Source organism: Misgurnus anguillicaudatus, chromosome 3, assembly GCF_027580225.2.
Source record: "Misgurnus anguillicaudatus chromosome 3, ASM2758022v2, whole genome shotgun sequence".
In the NCBI taxonomy this organism is placed as follows: Eukaryota; Metazoa; Chordata; class Actinopteri; order Cypriniformes; family Cobitidae; genus Misgurnus; species Misgurnus anguillicaudatus.
Genome location: NC_073339.2, coordinates 4311701 through 4336057, shown reverse-complemented (window position 1 = coordinate 4336057; position 24357 = coordinate 4311701). Strand labels below are relative to the sequence as shown.

Sequence of the window (24357 nt, the reverse complement as noted above, 5' to 3'; positions counted from 1 at the left end):
ACTTTTGTAAAGTTTTGTAAAGTTAAGTTATGCCCAAGTTTTATGCCTAATTACATATGTAGCTGCGGTCATGTTCGTTTTGTCCATGGGATTGCATCTTCAATATACGGTTTAGTGGAGTCTTCAATTTATTTACCACTTAACTACTGATGTGTCTGCAACATGAATATTAGTTTATTATATTATTTTGTAGCTTTTATTTAAGAAGTATTTTGTATCATTTTATTTTGTACAAAGTAATTAGTTTGCTAGACTGCTATATGATATCGCAATGACAATTTTGATCAGGCAATAGTGTTAGATACCAGTGGGGGGGCCTTGGGGAGCAAAATCTTAAAGGGGGACAAAATTGCTCATGACACCAGACCTCTTTTCACATGCTGTTGCCATGGTGAATCATAATATCTGAGCTCCTTTAATAATGACTATTCATAGACTCAGAGTTGCTTAAACTAACTCTTTTCAGCTGTTATGAAACCGAAAACTTAGAGTTTCCAATCTCAGGGTAAATCAACTTGGAGTTCAAGTTTTAACTCAGAGTAGGTTGAACCTCCTTATTGAAAGGGCCCATGTTTTTGGTGCATTTTAGAGTAAATTTTAAAATATTGTTACTTGTCTACAAACCTTTAAATGGCTTAGCACAAACCTATCCCTACTGAAAAATCCAGCCAAGAGCAGCATAAGCTGGTAGCTGGTTTTAGCTTGTTTAAGGTGGCACTAGCTGGTTTACGCTGGTTCTTCCAGCCAAACAAAGCTGGTAATGCAGGTGGGCCAGCTGGTCTTCCAGCCTGACCAGCTAAGTCCAGCTAGACTAGCTTTAAAAGTGACCAAAACACAGCTAGACCAGCTTGCTACACCAGCAAATCCAGCTTTCTACACCAGCAAAACCAGCTAAAACCAAGCTGGGAGACCAGCTAAAACCAGCTCACCAGCTTATGCTGGTCTTAGCTGGATTTTTCAGCAGGGATCTCTCTGAACTACTGACTGAATATCAACCTTCAAGATCTCTTCGGTCATCATATCAGGCTTTGTGTCCTCCTAAATCGAAGCTTAAGTGTAGGGGAGATTAAGCTTTTTACATTGCAGCTCCCAGGCTTTGGAATGCCTTTCCAATTAGCATAAGACAAGCTCCACCTCTTCTCACTTTTAAGTCCAAACTAAAAACTTTTTAAATTTCAAAAGCTTTTGATTGACATTGTGTCATGCATATTAATCATGAGATTATGCGATTTTGTTCATTTCTGTATGTTTTTTTGTTATTTGTATTGTTTGTTTGTTATTTTTAGTATGAATTTGATTACATTGTCAATGGCACATCAGTCGACAGCCATTGTTTTTAATTGTGCTATACAAATAAATTGTCATCTTAGCAACCACATAGCAAGACTATAACAACCACCCAGCGTTCCCTTAGAAACCATTAAGCAGCACCCTAGCAACAACCTTTAAAACCACATAACAACTGTATCATGCTAAAACATGTTATCATTATTGTAAAACAAGCTAACAACATGATCAAATATTTTGCCCTTATTCAAGGTGTTTCATGTTGTTATTATGCTAAAACACAAATGTTAAAACATTTAAGCTTAATATTTAAATGTGTTTACATCATTGCTTAAACATACAGTTTTATTGTATGAGGGGTTTGGATATGCTGTAATGAAATATTAAAGAACCACAAGAAGTATGTTTGTTTAAACAGTGATTTATTTGTATTGATACACTCACACACACACAGAGAAATTTGTATATGTATATTTGTGTATATTAAAGTCATCCATTTGGCTAGCTGTATGTTTTCTATAAAATGTAGCCTTATAAATTTAGAGATGATTCTCAAGTGACCCACATTTGATTGTCCATAATTGTTTAATCTCACACTCAAGTAGTGTGGCAACAAAAATCAGAATTGCCTGTCAGGATGATGTGGTTGAGGAGCTGGTCGGGAGGATCTGGTGGATTTTTGATTGAGGCAGCTTGTAATGTCTTACAGCCCCTCCTATTTGATGCTTTTGGCCCAAAAAGCATCATATCCACTTCCTTGATCCATGTCACACCTGCCTGCTCGGGCAGGTGCCCAGGGCGGTGATGTCCTGCCTTAGGTTGCCCTCCGCTGGCCAAAAGAGAGTCTTACCCGTCATTGGATCATCACCTCATGCACCTGGTTCATGCTCCATCCCATTTGGCAACTCTTATCATGTAGGTGTTTTTTGGGTTGGTAGTGGGGCACTTGAGAACCAGGACAGCAAATCTGTCTTAACCAAATACAAAAAAAATCAGATGCATGAGTCTTTTTTAAATTTACATTTTTTATCATGTTTAAAAACATTATAGTATATGTTGCTGTTTAAATGTTTAAATCATGAATAGTATTTGAAAACTGGAAGAGTATGAAAACTGCGTGTGTGTGTCTGTGTACGCACATGGGCATACCTAGTTTTTATTATGTTGTGAGGACCAAATGTCCCCATAAAGATAGAAATAAATAAAAAATTTGTGTGCGTGTGTGTGTGTGTGCACATGTGCACAAACACCTGGTATTTACGTTGTGAGGACCAAATGTCCCCACACAGATAAGAATGAATCAAATAAAATGTGTGTTTGTGTGTGCATTTAAATAGCAGGGTTGCATCATCCCTGATAGTAAATGTGATAAATTGAATTCATCTACATTTATGGAATATCATAACATGAGGAGGTTGAGGAGATTCCCCCATTCATATGTAAAAGCGCTTTGAGTACTGAGAAAAGCGCTATATAAATGTAAAGTATTATTATTATCATTATAATTATTATTATTATTATTATATATTTTGTACTTGTGACAGATTGTTGTTAATAGACTCTGAAGTGGGTATATTTTGTTGGAATCTTTTTAATCTGGAAAGTTTTAAAAGCAGTGTTAATCCTAATGTGTACCCATGTTGATCAGGATGAAGTTTCAGGATGAAGCTGATAATTTCTTACAGTATTTATTCCAAAATACAGTAGACAGGATCGTGATAACTGTAATATGTTTGCAGTACTCCTGCTCTGACATGTGAGTGTGTGCTACTAATAAACACAGGATCCAGAAGGGTGTTGTTTTCAGTAGTCCCAGTGTGGATCAGTTGTGTATATCCTTTGTTATTAAACAGTTTCAAAATGGGTTTGTTCCCATGGGACAGCTGGTCTTCATTAAAGTCTCCTAAAATTATAACAGGGTTGATGTTTATGATTTCTAGGGATGTCAAAAGGGCATTTAGGTTAGTCAAAAACACTCCTAGGTTGTATTTAGGTGGTCTGTAGATTACTGTGACCAGTGCTTCTTTGGGGTGTTCTACTTTTAAAACCAAATATTCCAGGTCTGTCACGTTCTGTATGTACATCAATGGATGAGCTTGTAAGCTATTTCTCACATAAATGGCCACTCCACCACCATTTCTGTTTGCCAACTGTAGATTATTTGTGTAAGAGGTATGTCTGTTGCGATTATAAATTCTGTATCCTTCCAGCTGGAGACACTCATGAGCAGATGAGCCAGACAGGTGTGTTTCAGTAAGACACAAAACATCAGCCAACAAAAGCTCATGATGACTTTTTAAATCATCCATATGACACTGTAGTCCCTCTATGTTATGATGAATGATAGTAATAGGAGAATTTACATCATACTCAGTGTGTAGAAGAGGTTGGACATGTTGAAAGTCAGCTTTTGGCATGTTCTCCAAAGAGGCATTTATTTCTGGATCACAGTAAATTTTTTTTTCATCAAAGTCTATGATGTGCAATCCACTAAGCGCTGTGGTTCTGCTTAGTGCAACATATGCCATGCCTGGTTCAAAAATATGCTTTAGAGATACAACAGCACGATCAGTTGTCATTCCTTGAACTTTGTGTATAGTGCATGCAAAAGCAAGTTTCATGGGAAATTGCCTTCGAACTGTTCCCTTTTTTTTTAGCGGCTCCTCTGACCTCTCAATATAAACAATGTTGTCATCTCCACCAGGTGCTTTGTTACGATGTTTATGTCCAGCATTTACATCATCCAGGTAAAGACCAATTAACAGCACACATGGAACACCATCTCGTTCCTGAGTTGTAATTTTTGCCACTTTACCAAAAGTACCATTAACCAGTCCATCTTCCACATCAATATTTCTGGTAAGCATTACTCGTGCACCAATTGCAATCTGTAGTTTGTCAATAAGATCACCTTTGTCTCCTTTAAATGGTGCAGCTTGCTTTTTCATTTCACCTGTTCGGGGATCTTTTTTGTAGTCATTGGCATCAATAGTAATAATATTTGAAAATTGAGAGAATATGGCGGCAGTGTTGTGATTGTCTACCTCTTTATTGGTTGCAAAAATGTGTAATGCATCAGTGGGACACTCTTCGGGAGACAAACGTATGACAGTTTGTAACATGCACTGGTCTGCAGCTGTGAGCCTCTCATGCTTCTGTTTTACTCTCAGTCTGTTGAGCAGCTCAGCATATTCAAGATCCTCTCTCTGTCTCATAATCTGTGTCAGTGTTATGATCTGAAATTGATCTTTCCAGAAGTCCAACACATGATTCTCATACACACAGAGTGGGCGTGCTCTGCCTAGGGGAGGCAACTGTAAAAAATCTCCAACAGCAAGAACAGACAATCCGCCAAAAGGTTTCTGGTTTCCTTTAATCTGTTGCAGTCTCCAGTTAACATACGCAAACAACTGTTTTGATACCATAGATATTTCATCTATTATTATAATGTGTACGTTAGAAAAATCTGCCCTGATTTCATCCAAGCTGTTTCTTAGGCCTTGGTATGGAGGTTTTAAGCTTCTTGGGAGTTTTAAAAGACAGTGCAATGTTTTACCAGAAATGTTAAAAGCAGCAGTACCCGTAAATGCTGTTAAAAGAACTGTTGGTTTGGAAATGTCAGTGTGCTCTCTCACGCATGGAAGTTTGCGCAATATTTTAGATGCTTCTGCATGAATAGATTTAATAACATGTGATTTGCCAACTCCTGCTCCTCCATTCAAAAAATATAGAAACTGTTGTGGGTTTTCACCAGAAACACATCTTTTGCACCAGTCTCGCACGGCATAAAATACAGAAGCTTGTGTTTGATTTAAGCTTTGAAACATTTTGCGAATCTGTGCAGAATTGAGCTGGGGAACTTCTATTACTGGCATAGCTGTATTATTGACAGAAGAAGATGCTGTATATTCAGGAATATCATCTTGTTCATCGTTTGCATCAGATGGTTCACGTTCCATTATGCATTCCAGCCTGATCACCTCAGTTGCCGGTGCTAATGTTGTCCATGCATCCTCGACTGGACCGTTCTGTTCAAAATCCTCAATTGCTTGTTCTATTGCCTCATTATGCTTCTCATACTTTTCACGGTTTATATTTACAATCATGCACACGCGTTGGAGTTCATCAGTGCCGGGAAGGTTTACTGAAGCAAATTTGTAAAATGATTCATATGTTGGGAATCTTGGAGACTTAAGCTGTTCATCTGTGCGATATGGTAGGTAGAGTTTTAACAATGTTCCAAAGTATTTTTCTGGGTTTTTTTGTTGTGAGAAACGAGCAAATCTAATAACAGCAGGTTTACCCCGTGTTCTTTTTTGAACGTGTCCTATATTCTTTTGGAGTGCCAAAACATTTTTACCCTTTTTCTGTCTTCCATAAACAATGCGGTATTCACTTGCAAATTCTGCCATGCACATGTTATCAAATTCAGGTTTGTTTGGTCTGGCCTTGTACTTTTCTGGCAGTCCAGTCATCCACACATTCTCTAAGTCAGGGTCCATTGTCTGTAAATACTTTATTGGTAAACTCATCTTTACAGCATTGTCATCAGTGGGTATGAATATGACAGCTCGTGATGATGATTTCAGTTTTAGACTGCATGTGCGAGCAACTGCTTCTTGAGCGGAAACTTCCCTAGATTTTGCATAGCAATTCATGACCTGCTTCATGCTTTCACAGTCAGACATGTTATCATGACTTGAGTCTTTTATTACTTTTTTTAAATAATCACTCATCTCATGTTCAGCTTTTGAAATGTATGAGAGAATGTACATGATACAACTGTATGGATTGATAATGAACTGTATGTCCATGTTTGCATTCCAGGCTCTTAACAGCATTGGATTATAGCCATTAACCCAGCAGTCACGTGGTCGTCTCTCCATGACAATTACATTTGATGTTGACAGACATTGAAAATATTTTTTATATTCTTCATAAGTCATGTTTACTTTTTGAAGCAGCTGTGCTGTGGTTTCAAAACTCTGTGTTGTGTCATTCAGCAGATCCCACACTTTTTGAAGTTGTGCTTTTGCTTGTGCAGTACTGTCATTTTCTCTCTCCTCTGTTGCTTCATTTTCTTCATCAGACTGATCTATTGGAGGAGGCCTGGGATGAGTTATCATGGTCGTGTTCATGGGTGGTTTGGGAAATCCAAATCTGCAGTGCTTGTTGTTTTTTCTACAGGATTTGGAGTGGTTACGACTGTGCATCTGTACTTCACTTACAATTCTATGCAGTTCTGGGTCTTTGTTTGGGTCTGGCAGTTTACATGAGATGTATTTATCAATGAAATTGCACACATCTTCATCTTGATCTTTTTCAAATTCTGGAGAATCTTTCACCCAAAATAGGCAGTGAATGTGTGGAGAGCCACGCTGTTGAAATTCTACTCTATAAAAAAAGTCAATTACCTCACCGATGGGTTGAGCAGGTGACATTATTAGATCTCTTATCAAGGCTTCAACTCGTTTTTCAAACATGCGCATGGCTGTGACTGGGTTGCTTTTAAGAATTTCGCATTTTTGTGACCAGTCTAATTCAGAAAAGTTCACTGTTTCACCTTGTTGTGCTTTAATAGCAGTAATAACTTCTGGCCATCTCATCTCAGCAGCACTAAATGTACAGAAAAATGTAGGTGTGCCCAGTTGTCTTAGCATAGAGAACAAATCACGCAGAGTCTTCTCCCAGTAAGCTGGTGTTCCTCTTAGTGGCTGCATGAAACGTGTTGCCTCTTTGTTGTGTACAAGTTTTTCTAACTCACATTTATCCTGCAGCAATGAACAGTTTATTCTACGACCATCACGTGTCATGGGTTTTGCTTTTCTCAACTGAATGGACATACTGTCACGGCTAGTCCGTGTCATGTTTTGTATGTCTCCGCTTACGTCATCTGGACTATTCACAGACTGATTGCTCATCTCACCTGTTCCTTGTTTAGTCGTTGTGTATTTATACAACTGTTTCACACTTGTCGCCGGTAGATTGTCATTGCAACCATGTCTGTTCCCTTGGATGTTCCTGTGTTTTGTTACCCGTTACTCTTCGTGTTATGATTTCCAGTTTTATCATTAAATGTTATTTATTTTCCGAGCTCAGCATTTGTGTCCTTACTTCACCAACCCTGTCGTGACAGAATCTACCGGCCATCATTGGACGCAGCGAGTTCGGGGAGGGCTGCTTCCCTAAGTATTTCGTTGCGGGGGAGTAGTGACATCGGGGCGTGCTCTGCCCCGAAGTCTCTTGGGACTCACCTGGAGGGATCACTCGCTCCTGCAGGAGGGGGATCGGCCCAGGCGATCCTCGCTCGGTTGAGTCGCCGTCTCTGGTCCCTCGGAGGTCCACCGCCGTGCCCGTCTTGGGAGCCCGGAACGGAGACCACGCCCGATCATTTCCCCGGGGTGGTCATCGCCGTGAGGGAGCCCGTTTCCCGCGTTGGTGGGACGCGACTTCCGGGGGCATTGGATCCCCGGCGATTCCCAGTTGGGGGTAATTGTCTGCCTCGGTTCCATGAGGGTCGCTCCGGTTCGGCCGGCGCACCGCTTTGTGGTTTCATCCCGGCAGCCGCCGGTATCGTCAGGGTCTCCAAGCCCTCCACCCCTCCCCTGGACTTTCGCTACCAGACTTTGATTTTGTTGTGTTTTATGTGAGTGTCTGGTAGCCACTCGTAGAGGGGAGGGTTATGTCACGGCTAGTCCGTGTCATGTTTTGTATGTCTCCGCTTACGTCATCTGGACTATTCACAGACTGATTGCTCATCTCACCTGTTCCTTGTTTAGTCGTTGTGTATTTATACAACTGTTTCACACTTGTCGCCGGTAGATTGTCATTGCAACCATGTCTGTTCCCTTGGATGTTCCTGTGTTTTGTTACCCGTTACTCTTCGTGTTATGATTTCCAGTTTTATCATTAAATGTTATTTATTTTCCGAGCTCAGCATTTGTGTCCTCACTTCACCAACCCTGTCGTGACACATACTGGATTTGGCCATGTGCATTTCTGTGACAAACTGTGCAAAAAATATGTAGTTTGTATCCTTTGCACAACGGTTATCTACAGAGAATAACCTGGTGTTAAAGTATCTGCTGGGGGAGACACATTTCACTCTGTCACGCTCATCAAAAGTGTTCTTACCATCAGGAAACTGCACTGGAAATGCCATAGACTCAAGCTTAGGAATTTTAAAAATGCTTACAGGACTGTTTTTCTCTGCAGGAGCAATACAAAATATTCCATCATCATAAGACAACAAATGTTGACCAAGATCTGGAGGCTGTAGACAAGTGTCCAAGACAAGACCCGATTGTTGTTCATTATTAGATTCAGGGTCATCACTTGAATTATCAAGTTCATTTTCATTGCTTTGTCGTTCTGTGTTTTCACTTTGGCTGTTGTTGTCAATGTCCATTGGCTCACTGTGTGCACTGCTGTCATTTAAAGACTGATCATACTCATTCAGCATTTCATCTGCCAGGGTAGATGGATTTATAACAATATTTTTATATTCTGAATGCATATCTTTAAGTTTTCCTAAAGCAGATAAAACCTTGTGCATATTCATAGTCTGATACTGATAATGACCTTGGTAACAAAGACGTCTTTTCAGTTTCACTGTAAGCAGCTGTGATTCACTTCTTGGTCTAGGTAAACAATTAACTGTTGTTTCCACTTCAGATGCAACTGAAATCACAGCACCCTTTATAGCTCTCTGTTGGCCTTTAGGAAGTGTTAAGATTTTAGCAAAAGGAATGTACTTTGCAATAACATGTCTTTCTAGAATATTCAAATTGCATAGCTCTGGAGGAATAGGACTAAACTGAAGCTTATTGGCTACAGCAATGTCTGGCATTGCACCTCTCAAAAGTGTTGAATGACAGCTGTGACAGATCCATTCTGTGTTCCTCATACAGTGATCAGTACAATCAGAACAGATGTGAACATAGTTACCTGTCAAACATAGTGAAACAACTGTTGGATTCTTTTGATAGCTTTCATGATTACAGGTGCGCACTTGATTTGAGAAGAGTGCTCTTGCACAGCATGTGCAGATATATGTTGGTCCCTGTTTTATAATGTCTCTGAAAGTTTGCAATGCCTTTAATATCACTGGATTCTGCATTTCATCAGATTGGTTATTTCTGAACACTTGTGTTGCCTGGCGCACACAGTCAATTACTTTATATTTGTGCTGTATGTCTTGTGCACAGTTTATCTTGTGAAGTATTTTGAGTGCTGACATTCTGTCTTTAGCTTTGAATAAATGATATGATTTCTGACGAGCCCTGAAAAGCAAGTCTTGTTGATAAAAAATTTTAAACGCGGCCTTTCTTTGTTCATAGAATTTTGAATCTATTTTGCACCGGTTTATATAATAGTCTTTTTGCCTTTGCCGGAAAATTGCATCTCTTGAATATCTATCAGTTATGTACTTCTTATGCTTTTCTTTTAACTTATCACTGTTCCTATAATTTCTCATGGCATAGGTTTTTTGTCTCTCTCTAAAGTGCTCATCCATTCTGTATTTTTTTATGACATAGGATTTTTGTCTCTCCCTGAAATAGTCATCCATTCTGTAATTTCTAATGACATAGTTTTTTTGTCTCTCTCTGAATCGTGCATTACTACTGTAACTGCTGATTATTTTTCTCTTTTTTTTATCTCTGTATTCCTCATTATTCTTGTAATTCATAATAGCACCAATTTTTTTTTTATTCTTATATTCTTCAGATTTTTTATATTTGTTTTTAATGGCTTGTTTGTGCTTTTCCTTGTAAATTGTATTAGTTTGATAACGGTTCTTCTTTGCTTGGTTATGTCTTTCCTTGTATTCTGTACTTGTTTTGTAATGTTCAGTTTTTTTTGTCTGTTTCGTATCTTGTTTTAAATCCATTTTTTTGTGCCATTTTATCTTGTAATCCTTGCGCCTTCTGGATTTGTTAAGCTTTTTTGATTGTTGATTCAAGTCAGATGTTTCCAAACAGTGATCATTTGGATCTGACAATATAATTTGAATCGAGGAATCTTTTGAGATGTTATGAGAAAGTTTATTTAATTGAACATTTTTGTCTCTGTCCAAATTGTCAGTTACAGTAGTTTGAATCTCCATTTCATCTTCATCTGTTATGTTGACTGGCCACTGAACTGGATTTATTACCTGACTATTACCTTGCTGTTGTGATGATGCAGCAGGTGCACATTGGTCATTAGTGGACAGAAATTGTTTTTCAGATATTTGAGATGCTACACGTGGCTCTATGTTATCAAGATACTCCATGGAGACATCAGTGCATACTGTTGTGCTTGTGAATGATACTGGCAGCAGATCAAATTGCACATTATCGCTTAACTGGAAACACCCTTGAAACAACAGCAACAGTCTCTCTATCATGTCTTCTAAACGTGAAAATGTCAACATTACAGCAGTACCCGTGCCATCATTAGTAGACATGCCATCTGGTGTTCTGCAGTGTGAATCAAAAAATCCAAACCTCCCTGAGCGATCTCTAAACAAAGCAACACAATAAAGTCCACACAAAAACAGGCAGTTGCTGATTTCACTTCTGAGACATTGCAGAGTATTCTCAAGGTTATCATAGCTGCCTAGTGCAGGTGCATCTCTTAGTAATCCAAACCTCTGGCCATGTTTAATGATGTTGTAAGAGCACAAGTTTGTCTCAAGTTTATCCAGTAGCTCATCAAAATCAAGGAAATTGCTCCGAAATTGTCCTTTACACTGTAGTGTTTGCTTGACAAGAGTGTACAAAGCATCACCTTTCTTTAAAATGTCATCTAATTCCAAACTGTCCAGCTCATTACGTTCGTTGTGCACCGCGAGAAACATTAAGGAATTGCACGTGCACTGTTTGCCCCTTGAATAAATACCGTACCTCGGGTCACTTTGACAGTGGGACGCCGTAACAGAGAGCACGTCTGAGCTTACGTCACTCGCACTTGACACGGAGTTAATGCACAGTGAAGCTTCTACCTTTCTGCGCTGCTTCTGGGCTTCACTTCGTTTACCTTTACGTGGCATGACGATGGAACAGGTGTTAGAAATCTAAAGATCTGTTTATAGCAAAGTACCTTTCGTATGTTAAACAAGTGCAAATTTTTTTGTTATTAAAAAAACCTTAATAACAAATACAAAGACCCACTCAATGAATATTAATGCTTATTATACGTTATGCTTGTACGCAATACCACAGTAACAACAGTCAAACTACTGTATTTACATACACACAATGTAACTGTTATACCGTCAACCCTTTATATTTCACTGAATTATAAAATGTTAACCAAAGGCAATGCCAGTAATGCAACCAATTAGTAAAGGCAAATGTTACAACGTGGTAAGATTCAAATATGAACTTGCCAAACCAAAATACTTTACTGATATTTTAATTACCTTTAAATGTACTGCACTCAAATATCAATTACAACAAGAGTCAAACTGTAAATATATTACTGATATATTAATTAGCTTTTAAAGTACAGGACTGAAATTTTAGTAACAAGTCAACAAATTAAATATACAAACACACAAAACTATAGCAATTGAACTGTTATACTGTCAAACACTGTCAACCCCAATATTGTACAAAAATGTTAACCAAAAGCAATATCAGAAATGCAACCAATTAATAAAGGTAAATGTTACAATGTGGTAAGATTCAAAGAGGAATTTGTCAAACCAAAATATTTTAATGACCTTTAAATGTAGTCTATTCAATTATCAGTTACAACAACAGTCAATCTTAGAATATTTTACTTATATATTAAAGTACTGTACTAAAATTTCACAGTTATAACAGTAATGAAATTAGATATACTAACACACAATAATATAGCAATGGAACTGTTGAACTGTTAACCCCAATATTGTACAGAAATGATAACCAAAGGCAATATTACTAATGCAATTAATTAGTAGAGTATAAGCAAATGTGAAAAGACTCAGATATAAATGTAATACGTTTCAAAGATGAACTTCAAAAACAATTTTTTTTTACTGATATATTAATGACTTTTAAAAGTACTGTAATGTGTATTACCTATTATAAGCAGTCTAAAAGACTATAGGAAATTATGTAATTTTAAAACTATAGTAAATTATTGTGTGTGTTGATGGTGTTGATTTCCCAACGCAGTCCTCTAATCAACGTTGCTTTGTGAAGACACTCAAGGCAGCAGGGCACACTGGAGCTGTAGGTAGTTCTGTTCTCACTTTTTCTGTCAAAGCAAAAAGTTAAAGGGACGTTCTGTTTTGGGGAAAGTCGGTGTATGGGGGTTAGGGCAACAGATTGGTTGGGTGGGGTAAAAAATTGGGTCGGTTTTTTTGGGTAGAAATTGTAGGCTTTGTTTTTTTAGTTGAATCGGTGATTTTTTTGGTTTCCTGGCAGTTTTTAGGAGGCAAGCTGCTTGGGTATGCATGGCATGTTTTGCAGTGTTTAAATGCGGTTTGGATGCGTTTGAAGAGGAAGCAAGCAAGCAAAGCAGCAACGTTTTGAAATGCGCAGCCAGGTGTTTGTGAAGTAAAAGTACAGAATAGAAGAGAAGCAATGATTTTAGCAAGATAAAAGTTTGAAAGAAAATGTATATAAAGGTCAGGACAGGACATGACAAACAAACACAACACAAAGAGAAAAAAAACAAGTTAGTTACATTCTAAAGTCAAAATAGCACGCATATTACAGAATGATTAACAGTACATACTTAATTGTACAAAACATATTGCAGGACAAAAATAAGTTAAAATTTTTGTTTAAACTCAAAGTATTAAGATCATATTAAAACTACACTCTAATATCAGTTTTTGAAAAGGCTGAATTATCTTGGTTACACAGAATATAGGTCCAGTCTGTATGTCCATTCTGTTAAGGGTGGGGCAGTCAAAAGCTGATGCTCTGTACAGTGTTAAGTGTATGACACAACCTGACTCTGATTTCTTCTTTTAAAATCATATAATATTTTTCATTTTCCATGCAAACTGCTGATTAAATTTAATAGTGTATGTTCCTTCATGGGGTCATAAAGTAACCAGGCAGTGAAAATCAATTGTGCATTGCAGTTACAAGATGCTACCTTTAAACCATATTGGCTTTGCCATTTTGGCAGAAACAAGGATGTGACTACACATGGGTTTGTTGTGTTCAGATTGACTAGACAGCAGGACGATGTATGATCTTATGTTTTGGGCATGTAATGCGCAATATTCTGACAGCCAGGTATGTGATATGTAGTAATTTTTTAATCTGTACAAATTTTATGTTGAGTAATATTATTCAGCCTTAGGAAAATTATTTTAATAAAATCCCAGTCATCTCTCCCCCATTGTTAAAGCAATAGTTTGTCTAAAAATTAAATTTTTATGTTTATCAGCTTACCATCAGGCCATCCGAATTGTAGGTGACTTTGTTTCTTCAGTAAAACACAAATGTAGATTTTTAACTCCAACCCTTCAGTCTCTCAGTGAATATGCATGTGGATGGTATTAAAATTTGATAGAGAAAAATAACTCTGCGGCTCGTGACGACACATCAATGTCCTAAGAGATAAAACTGAACCAACAGGTTGCAAAACCAACTTCATAGGTGCATACTGCCACCTATTGTATCGGGTGCACTGCATGAGGGTGCATAAGCACTATACGGGGCACCGATATAGTAGGTGGCGGTATGCTCTTATGAAGTTGGTTTGCAACCCACCCTTAAACACCAAGAAGAAGATGTGTACACACGTACTCCTTTAGGCATAGTGCTGTATTGAAGGTAAAAAAATTATATAAATACTTTTCGGTTTCTTGCACAAACCGATCGTTTCGTATCTTAGGACATTGAGTTGTCGTCATGAGCCGCAGAGTTTAATTTGGATTTGTCTGTACATTCCTCTAAGTTTTGTTACCACCCACATGCATTATACATCTGACAGACTGAAACAGTTGGGAGTTAAAAATCTATATTTGTGTTTTACTGAAGAAACAAATTCACCTACATCTTGGATGGCCTGGGGGTAAGCTGATAAACATAAGATGAATTATTGCTTTAAATGTGAAATATGTAACTGTTACTTACAAAGATGAATTAGATGTCCAATCTAGGAAAAACAAAATCAACAAAAACGACAAATTAGTTCAAAGTAGGCATGACCACATTTACAGTGTATTTAGAAAGTACTTAAACCCCTTTACTTTATTTGCAAATTTGTTATGTTTGCATTAATCCTTTTTATAATTTATATATACCTCAAGAATTTAAAATTACAAATTCACCTACATCTTGGACGGCCTGGGGGTAAGCTGATAAACATAAGATGAACTAATGCTTTAAATGTGAAATATGTAACTGTTACTTACAAAGATGAATTAGATGTCCAATCTAGGAAAAACAAAATCAACAAAAACGACAAATTAGTTCAAAGTAGGCATGACCACATTTACAGTGTATTTAGAAAGTACTTAAACCCCTTTACTTTATTTGCAAATTTGTTATGTTTGCATTAATCCTTTTAATAATTTATATATACCTCAAGAATTTAAACTTATATTACTTTCCAAAGATAATGCAGTTGTCACAATATTAAACACTGTGGACTGGTTTCACAGACAAGCCTATTAAGCATCTTTAAAAAGCACTCCTTTGAAGAAGACATTACTGGTGTGTATCATAAGACAAATCAATGGCACTGGCATATCTTAAGATGTGTTTTACTAAACCTTGTCTGTGAACCTGGGGGTGTGTTAATAAAAGTCCCATGTCAGATGCAGCTTTTCAATGCCTAATTAAAATGTTCTGACTCAAAAAAAAATTTTTTTTTTAAATCATTCTCATTAATCAACATCTAGTACCCCATAATGACAAAGTGAAAACAGAATTTAAGACATTTCTGTAAAATGTTTTAAATGAAAAAAAATAATTTCACATTTACTTAAGTATTCAGACCCTTTGCGATAACACTAGAAATTTTGTTTAGGTGCCATTTATTTGTGTTGATCAATGCCGAGATTTTCTACACCTTGACTCGAGTCCACTGAGATATCCTCACTAAAACCTTATGAAAATGACCCTAAGCAAAGAACAAGGACAACACAGTAGTGGTTTAGGGACAACTATGTGAGAAGTGGACCAACCAATGCCCTGACTTCAACCTCACCAAGCATCTCTGGAGAGACCTGAAAACGGCTGTCAGCCGACAGTTCACATCCAAACTCACTGAGCTTGAAAGGATTTAAAAGGAAGAATGGCAGAAATTCCTTCAATCCAGATGTGCAAAGCTTGTTGCGTCATTCCCAAAAAGACTCGAGGCTGTACTTGCTGCAAAAAGTGCTTCAACTAACTACCAAGTAAAGTGTCTGAATAATTTCAGTTTTTTTTTCTTCTTTTAAATACATTTACAGGGTTTCTGCAGGGTTCAGTCAGTCAAATTTAAGACTTTTTAAGACCTTTTTATGACCATTATGATTTAAATTTATGACCTACACGAATAACGAAAAATAACATAAAAATTCCTTTCAAAAGTCTTTATTTTATTTTTTTTTACTTTCATTGAAATTAGTAACAAGTTTTATTAGTAAAGGTTCCACTTTCTTAAGAATAACAAATTGAAGGCTCCCTTTTCTTAAGCATCAAGAACACAGGAACAACACTTAACAATTGTAAATTAAAAATTATTTTAAAGTAACAAGTCAGTCAGTGCTTGTCTACATTTTTCTCAGTTCGTCCCCTTTAATGGTTATCTCCTCCTCAACCTTTTTCAGCTTAGCCAATTTTTCTTTGGTTGCCCGTCTGAGGGCGTTTGATTTTGAAAGGAGCTGGGCCATCCTTGACCCCGATTTGCCGAGACGAAGACAAACGGAGACAAATGGAATCCAGTGCTGTACTTGGACCGGGTAGTGACGGAGCCGAACAAAACTGACTGATCGCCTGCACCCGCTGAAGACCTTTTACAGAAACTTTATGCTTTTCTGACTTTGCATGCGATTGTAAGGCTTTTATGCCTAAACTAAACAGCTCCAGCGCCTTCTTACACAGTGTGCAATAGGCTTGATACCGATTGTTTGCTACGGGCTTGAGCCAACTACTAAACGCAGCGTCTTTAAAGCCATAGCTCGTTAAATTTACACTTTCCCATTGTGATAGACCCGGAGATTTCAGTTAAACTAAGCTGACCCTCGAGAGTTCGTGCGAGACAGCGGGTTTCTAAAGTACTTCCTCGAGAGTTTGGAGTTCGCACGGGACCGCGGGTTTCTGAAGTACTTCCGAAAAGTCTGTTTGCTGCACTGCCGCATGCACCTTGTAGTCCTGGAACGCTGTGTTTATCCCACCCAGATTCCTCAGACAGAACTACAACAGGCAAAACGAGTGAATGCCACCGCCAGCGCATTTTTGTGGGGAAAGGCAACGATGAATGAACGAGTATATAAATTTAAGACGTGGCTAAATGTAATTTATGACCTTGTATGGAAAATCCGGATGTTTTTATGACTTTTTATGGCCTAAAATTTTCATAATTAAATTTAAGACGTTTTATGACTTTTTATGACTCCGCGGAAACCCTGCATTTAGACATTTCCAAAATCCTGTTTTCAGTTTCTCATAATGGGGTACTGAGTGCAGATTAATAATAAGAGGGGGGGGGATTATTGTAGTATCAGATTGAGACCTAACAAAATTGAACTGTGTAGGGGGTCTAAATAGTTTCTAAATACAAAGGTCCACAATGTGCAGTATTATGTCATTCAAACTTCAGTGTTTCTGCTGTCCTATAATAATTGGTAAAAATTAAGTCTTGATCTTATTTAGTCGTACCCAAAATGATCTAGTTAGTCACATATGCTTCAGAATAAACAAGTAATTATATGATATTCCTGTTCAAAATGTTCCCTTTCCTGTGGTATTAATGTAAAGATTGTTAATTTAATAAATTATCGCATCAGGCAACACAATAGAACCTAAACTGTAAAATGCCATCTTCAGAATTAAATTTTTTTTTTAACTCACCCCCTTGTCATCCAAGATGTTTGTCTTTCTTTGTTCAGTTGAATACAACCAGACCTATATTAAATAGGGGTGTCACGATTCTCCAAATCCTCGATTCGATTACATTTTCGATTCTAAGGACACGATTCGATCCGATTCTCGATTTTTACATATTTTTTATATGGCATATAATTTAGACAAAAATTATATGCCATTATTTATTATTATTATTATTATAATACTTTAACATTAACATGCACATTGCACAACTCGCATGGGGGTTTATGGGCTTCACTTAACGCACGAGCTTGTAGAGAGAGGATTGCTTCTTGCACACACAGATCGGGCGGATGACGTGACAAATTTTTTTTAATTATTAAATTCGGTCTACTGCTTGTTATTAGCTGTGTCCTTCTAAGCATGCGACCTCTCTGCCTTTCATAGTGGCAGCCACAGAAGTTCAAGAAGAGAACTGAAATGAGACGGTCTAGCCTTCGGAGAACCCACAATTTGCGTCACCTGCTGCACACGCCCCCAGTAGCGCCCACCGCGCCTGTCAGCAGAAAACAGCGGAGACATTTCTGACTTATTAAAATAAATATGTAATCAGAAAAATATTAATTTATTTTAGAACATATGACACATTGATGTAGATTAATCTATTCAACAGCATATCAAATAATCAACCTAGAAATATACGCAACATAGAATAATATTAACACAAAACATAACTTATAATACTAAAACAGTGACAAGAAAAAGTTTTCTAAGAAATACACACTTTTATTGAATAAAGCTTTTAATTGTTTGGGATATCCTCGGCTGTTAAGGATCCATTCGTTGAGGATGCATTTTGACACAGCTCTTATCAACGCCAGCGAAGGAGGAACGTGGCAAACTCAAAAAATGAGAATTAAAAACAAAGGAAATAGAATGTCAGAAAAGGGTTGCCTGGAATAAGTTTTACAAAGTGGTAAATCAGGATGACACCAGTGCAGGCTATGTAATTTGTGCGTTTAATTTAGGCTATTTATTTATTTATTTTTGTCCCATGTGCGCCGATCGGAAACGGAGTTCACTGCTGATATTCTAGAGCTTTCTAGTCTCGCGGCTGTCATCAGCAGCGTCTTGCATCGCCCAGTCAGCGGATGGCGGGTGGGTGCGGTTTTAAAAAACTGGTCAGAAACGGTGCGGATGGATGGTGGACGGATGATGAGTTTTGTGATGCGGTTGTGGATGAAATAATCCGCGCATCTCTAATATGGATTTAATGCACATGGACTTAATGCGCGTGTCTTGGACTAATAGCATCTGAAATAAATCCAGCATCATAATCAGCTGCGCTTCTCTCTGTCTCACGTGTGCATGCGCTCTCACATCTGTCCGAAGTCTGAACATAAACCAAAGTAGTGTATTTGTTCAGTTTTATGCGTTTCATGCAAGCTGAGGCAAACTATCCTTTTGTTTAAAATATAACCCGCTGCATCTTTGCGCCTCCCTCACTATCGCGCACGTGCAGAGAGCTGCGCTCTGTCCAAAGTCAGATCACGTAATCCTGTTTATGATATGCATTTCAAGGAGTTGTAGCAATAACTTACTTCCCTCGTGTTTAAAATATGATCGCTTTCTGCTGGACAGATGTTTTTAAAGGCATCTCTGAGAGTTTTTTTCCTCGCTTGCCAAGCCGACCAGACGTGAAATGGGGGCGTGGCAGAATCGACGATCCCATTTTTTATTTCGAAGTTCGGAGCTGTGACTTAATTTCGATCGATTTCGATTTAAAATCGAAATCGTGACACCCTTAATATTAAATAATACCCTGGCTGTTCCTTGCTTTGTAATGGCTCTGATCAGAGACCAAATGTTTAGAAGCTCCAAAAACTGCATCCATCCATTATTAAAGTAATCAAAATTTAATGTATCCAGTGGGTTAATAAAAAAACAATTCATATTTTGACCTTTTAGTTACAAAACATACCTTAAATAAACAGACAATAAAACATTTAGTGTCTAACGACTGTCAGTTTTGTCACAACTCATGATGAAACACAAGAACCAATAAGATTTTACTTTATAAAATTACGTATATGTAACTAATCACTAAAAGTGCTCAGAACTAAACTTTTTCTTATAAACCTTATACTTTGCTTCTAAATACATTTATTAAACCACTGGGTTGTATATGGATTACTTTAATGATGGATGGATGGACCTTTTTGAGATCGTAAATGTTTGGTCCATGATCAAACTTATTACAAAGCAAAAAGGAGCCAGGATATTAATAATTAGAACTCTGATTGTGTTCAGCTGATGAAAAAAAGGCATAAACACCCTAGATGACTTAGATGGGGCTAAGTAAAAAAATCTATCATTTTTATTTCTGAAGGTGGAGTACATCTTCAATAAAGTCAGTTTTACTTTCAAACTAGGAGTGTAACGGTTCTCGGTAAAGAATCGAATCGTCCTGTTTTCCGCCCACAGTTTGGGACGCACGTGCACCGTGTTTAATTCGACCACACATTTCTATTATAGTTTGGTGAAAAAACGATGCATAAAAAAGCTAATGTATGGTTCTGAATAATCTCTGCATGTGTTAAGGTGAGAGTACCTGTCCAATCAACTCGAAGTATGCAAATTTGTTGTCAACCTCACAGTTCATCCTCGCGTGTTTGTGTGTTTCACAGACCGTTTAGCACAGCAAACGAAGGAGAAAAGACGCTAACAGAGTGATGCCCAGCTGCATTTAAGTCTACTGCAGCAGCGATGCTCAAGAAAATGTGGACAAAACTGTCAAATTCGGAAGTGCTGTATGCCTAAGGCAATACATCTAATATGACGAGTCGCTTTACACGTCATCACCAGGGTTTTGTTGATAGCACACGATCGCAGGTGAGACAGAAACAGCACAAATTGCCTTCTGTGTTTGAATTTTAACAAACCTATCTTCTTGCAAAAAAAAACTTGAAGATAGCGGCATAGAATATAAAAAGTAACCCAGTGTTCTAAGCTATTTTATGTTCATATTGAATTGCACAGTAAAGCTGGTATATAGTATAATAATACAAGTGCTCTTAAGTGAAAATGTTGATTTTGGCAGAGGTTAAAAACGGCTTAGGTTTTTATTTTTGTAAAGCAGCCTGTTGTGACCAATGTGTACTGAAACTGTGACCCTAAGCCGTGATACGCACCGAAACGTGAGTAATTTGAACCGTTACACCCCTATTTCAAACATGCTGAAATGGCCAAAACTGACAAACAACAATAAACATTGGTAAACAATATCTGTTACATTAACAGAAAAACAATGTTATAATGTCATTAGGCAATTACTGATTCAAAAGTAATTGAAAATGACTTACCAGTGACGCAATGTGGATGGCTCTGAAAAGAGCCTTTGGGTTCGCTATAAAAAATTTTATTAAATAGGTGCTGTTGCACAGCAAAACCAGGAATTTGGCTGAGGTCTAGAGAAAATCAAACAGAAGAAAAAGAAATGGTCACTAAATATCTAAATAAAATATGTCACAGCTTGTACATTTAGTAAGAATTTGACATTCAAAAATAATACTTACTTAGCTAAAGCAGTTAAAGTTTTCAAAAGAGCAAAAGAAAGAAAAATTAAACATTACTACTTAAATATCATGTGCAAGGTTAACTGTTCAGAAAAAAAGTATTATGTTGCAACAGAGATTGTTATATAAATGACTTACCACAAAAATGTCTAGACAGCAAAAAAATGATGTAACAAAAGTACAGGGGAAAGAGAAAAAAAAACATACATTATTATCAAATCATAAGGGTTGATATACCAACCATATTCTTTTTACAATAGTATATTTTATAAAGTATATTTTGAGGAATTGTCTCCAACATATTAATAAACGTTACACTAGAAAAAAACGCATGTATTTTGTGTACTTTCCCCTACCTAGGCTCTTTATTCAAACATTTTTCGTCTATCGCAAATAACAGTGAAGCTAATAGTGTTAATAATGCGGAAGCTCAAGCTGGGCGCGACCTCCCGGGTTCGCGCCTACCAAACGTATCTTAAACAAATAAGTTAAGTTACCATAACTTCAAAATGAACGTAAAAAACTATGATAAAATATGAAACACGTCAAAAACTCATGAACAAACAAGGCATTTAAGTAAAGCCTCGCCTGCAGATGTCACTGTAGCTTCGAGTAACGTAACGTTATGTTATTCTTCAATAGGGAATGTGGAGTTGACGTCACGCTGTGTTGGATTATGTGTAATCCGCCATCTTTGCAGGCACGCGTCCTATCCCGCTGTATTTGAGTTAATGTATTGGAGGTTGTTTTTGTTATTTCTGTCGAGATTTTAATCAACTTCGATATGTTTGGTCAGTACTGCTCGATCAAGCAAGTCACGCGATCGTTCAGGGAGGAAACTGAACAACGGAATACGTTTTTCCAGCTTTTATTCGTGGAAAAAACAAAGGAAGCCGGTGCAGGAGCTGACGAAAAGACGCCGGATCGCGTGGTTTGCATGCTGTAATCAGGAGAAAAACGTTTACTTTTCAACAAAAAATCCCTGCATCAGCGAGTGTGTTCGCTGCATTTTCAGTCATTCAGTAATTTGTGATTAATAAAAGCAGAACCACTTAAATTGTCTTGTTTTTATGCTAACACTGTCAAACTAACTTGCAAATGTAAGTTATTGATTGATTCATTCATTAATTTCTGATCACCCTAAACACATGAGTTATAAAAATAAATATTTAGACAATTTTGACGATTGTAACACATATTTTTTATTAAATGCAACTGCTCAAACCCACTGCTTGTGACTCTTTAAATAACAACGTTAGCTGAATATTTAGCATTTTGTTTGTTTTAATAACTTGGCCAAAACAGAAGTGCCATCTTTTGAACATGTGTTGATTCATCGCACAGAATACAACGGAGAAATTATTTTATAGAATCATTAAGGTACGTAGGTATTAACACATTGTCAGTAAATAGCTGGTTTGCCAACCCTAAGACTTCAAAAGAAGAAGTGTCACCTTACTATAAGCTTGAAGGGATTTATAGCTCTTAAACTCCTGCAAAGTGTAAATAAAGTCCTGCAAAAACAAGGTAATTGACCAGATATGTAAGCGGAGGTCCGTAATCCAGTCTTGGGCTGCTAAATCATATGGATCTATGTTGTTTATTTGTCCAAATAAAGTTTTTTTGGCAGTAGCATTTAGTTTCTCCCGATAGGGTCCCTTCTCTTGTTCTTTCAACTTCTCGATATCTTCCGTTTTTCTTCAAATTTACCTAGTTTTAGCTTAACATGCCCAGAATTAAATGGCATAGCGGTCGTCGGTGCCTCTAAACATGGCGCCCACGTCCCATAATGCAACACTGCGGTGACGTACATTAACATTCCCTATAGACGACACCCTGCATTTATTATATATAATTGCATATGTTAGTCCACAACTTAAGTGGTTGTTCCTACCATCCATATAACCTCGGTTAAGCTGATTTTTGTTACCAAAAACAGGCAGACGCCTGAGTGTCTGACAACCACTTAAGTTAACGGTTACCTTTCCCTCACTGAAATTGTTCGGTCGGTCCGTCCGTTTAACGGTTCACATTAACAATATATCAAACTAAAATCATATAAACAATAAAAATGGGCTTTAGCCACAATTTCTTAGGCTACAATTATTTGAACTATCCGTTTGTTTTTTTCCAACGCATAATTTACCTCAGAAAACAATGATAGCAGAAGATAATCCGTTATATTTTTTTATTGTTTAAACGTAAGTAATATTACACTCATCTAAATTAACAATCGACATATTTAAAATCATCAAATTGATTAATCCACCGTCTGTCTGTGAAATTTTAAGACTTTTATGAGGAAATTTGACCTACCTCAAGAGATAGCTGAGAAAGTGGCGCTCGCTCAGTGAAGGTAAAACCAGTGAGAACCGGAAGCAAGCTCATTAGCTATACAGACTCTCGTCCAAAGCTGTCGTCTCATCGGTTTGAATTAATCACGTGATGTTACCTAATACCAGAATACTAGTCGTGTAACAAAAGTATTTTAAAAATATATATAAAATATTATCACATTTGAGCTTTGGATACGGGGCAGACAATATTAAACCATAATATTAAAAATAATAAAACAAGAAAACCTTCCTTAAACAGTAATATAAATGAAAATAAAATAAATATAATGCTATCAATGGCCATATGAACTCATTTGCTCTTATATATATAAAATGCTTATCATTTTGTTCGTTATTTTATTTAATTGATTAACTTTGAGAAATGCCCAAAATGGACAATTCTACAATAAATTGATAAATTCTTTGCCTTAAACAGTGCTTCCCAAACTGTGGGCCGCTGCCCCCCAGTGGGCCGTCGCAGTACTGCGGGGGACCTTGACTAGGCTAAATAAAAAAATCATGTGATTTTAAAGCGTATTTATGTATATATTTATATTTATTTATATTTATTTCATTTTTTTATTATACTGAGGTGAGATACATTGCTTAAACGTTTTTATATTTTTTAAAAATATTTTTTAACATAGTTATGTAATTAATTGCAATAGATTTATGAACTATTTGTGAGCTATGTAGCTTCTGTTACACACTTTTGGGTGGTTTCCCAGACTGGGATTAGCTTAAGACAGGACAAGGCCTTAGTTTAATTATGAAATATAACTAGTTTGAATAAACATGCCTTACTAAAAACATACTGGCGTGCATTTTAAGGAAAAACAAAGGGCACTGATGTATTTTAAGATATGTCAGTGCATGTTGTTTTCAGTTTGGACAGCTCTTATATTTATTTTAGTCTTGTAATGACTTGTAAAGACGGAAGCAAACGCAGGTGTAAAAATGAAACAATGTTTATTAAATATAAACAAAGAGAGAGTATTCAAAGTCAAATGCGGAAGTAATCCAGTCCGGTGTTGTTGTTGGCAATGGTGACGATGACTACGGTGGAAGTTGGTGTTTTGAGTGCGACGTTGGTGGAGTGGTGAACAGTGGTGAAATCCAGGCTGACACGGAACATCCACACGAAGACGACGACGACAATACACATCCAACTGAAACACGTAATCCAAA

The 24357-nt window shown here is 37.2% G+C and overlaps 1 long non-coding RNA gene across 1 annotated transcript; it reads right to left on the bottom strand.

Moving 5' to 3' along the window:
- Positions 1 to 12344: 12344 nt before the first annotated feature.
- LOC141357134 (uncharacterized) lies at positions 12345 to 24070 on the bottom strand. Its single transcript, XR_012363619.1, has 3 exons — positions 20834 to 24070; positions 20621 to 20725; positions 12345 to 14660 (listed from the first exon to the last, which is right to left on the bottom strand). It is a non-coding gene; the product is annotated as an uncharacterized lncRNA (long non-coding RNA).
- Between the last annotated feature and the right edge of the window lie 287 nt (positions 24071 to 24357).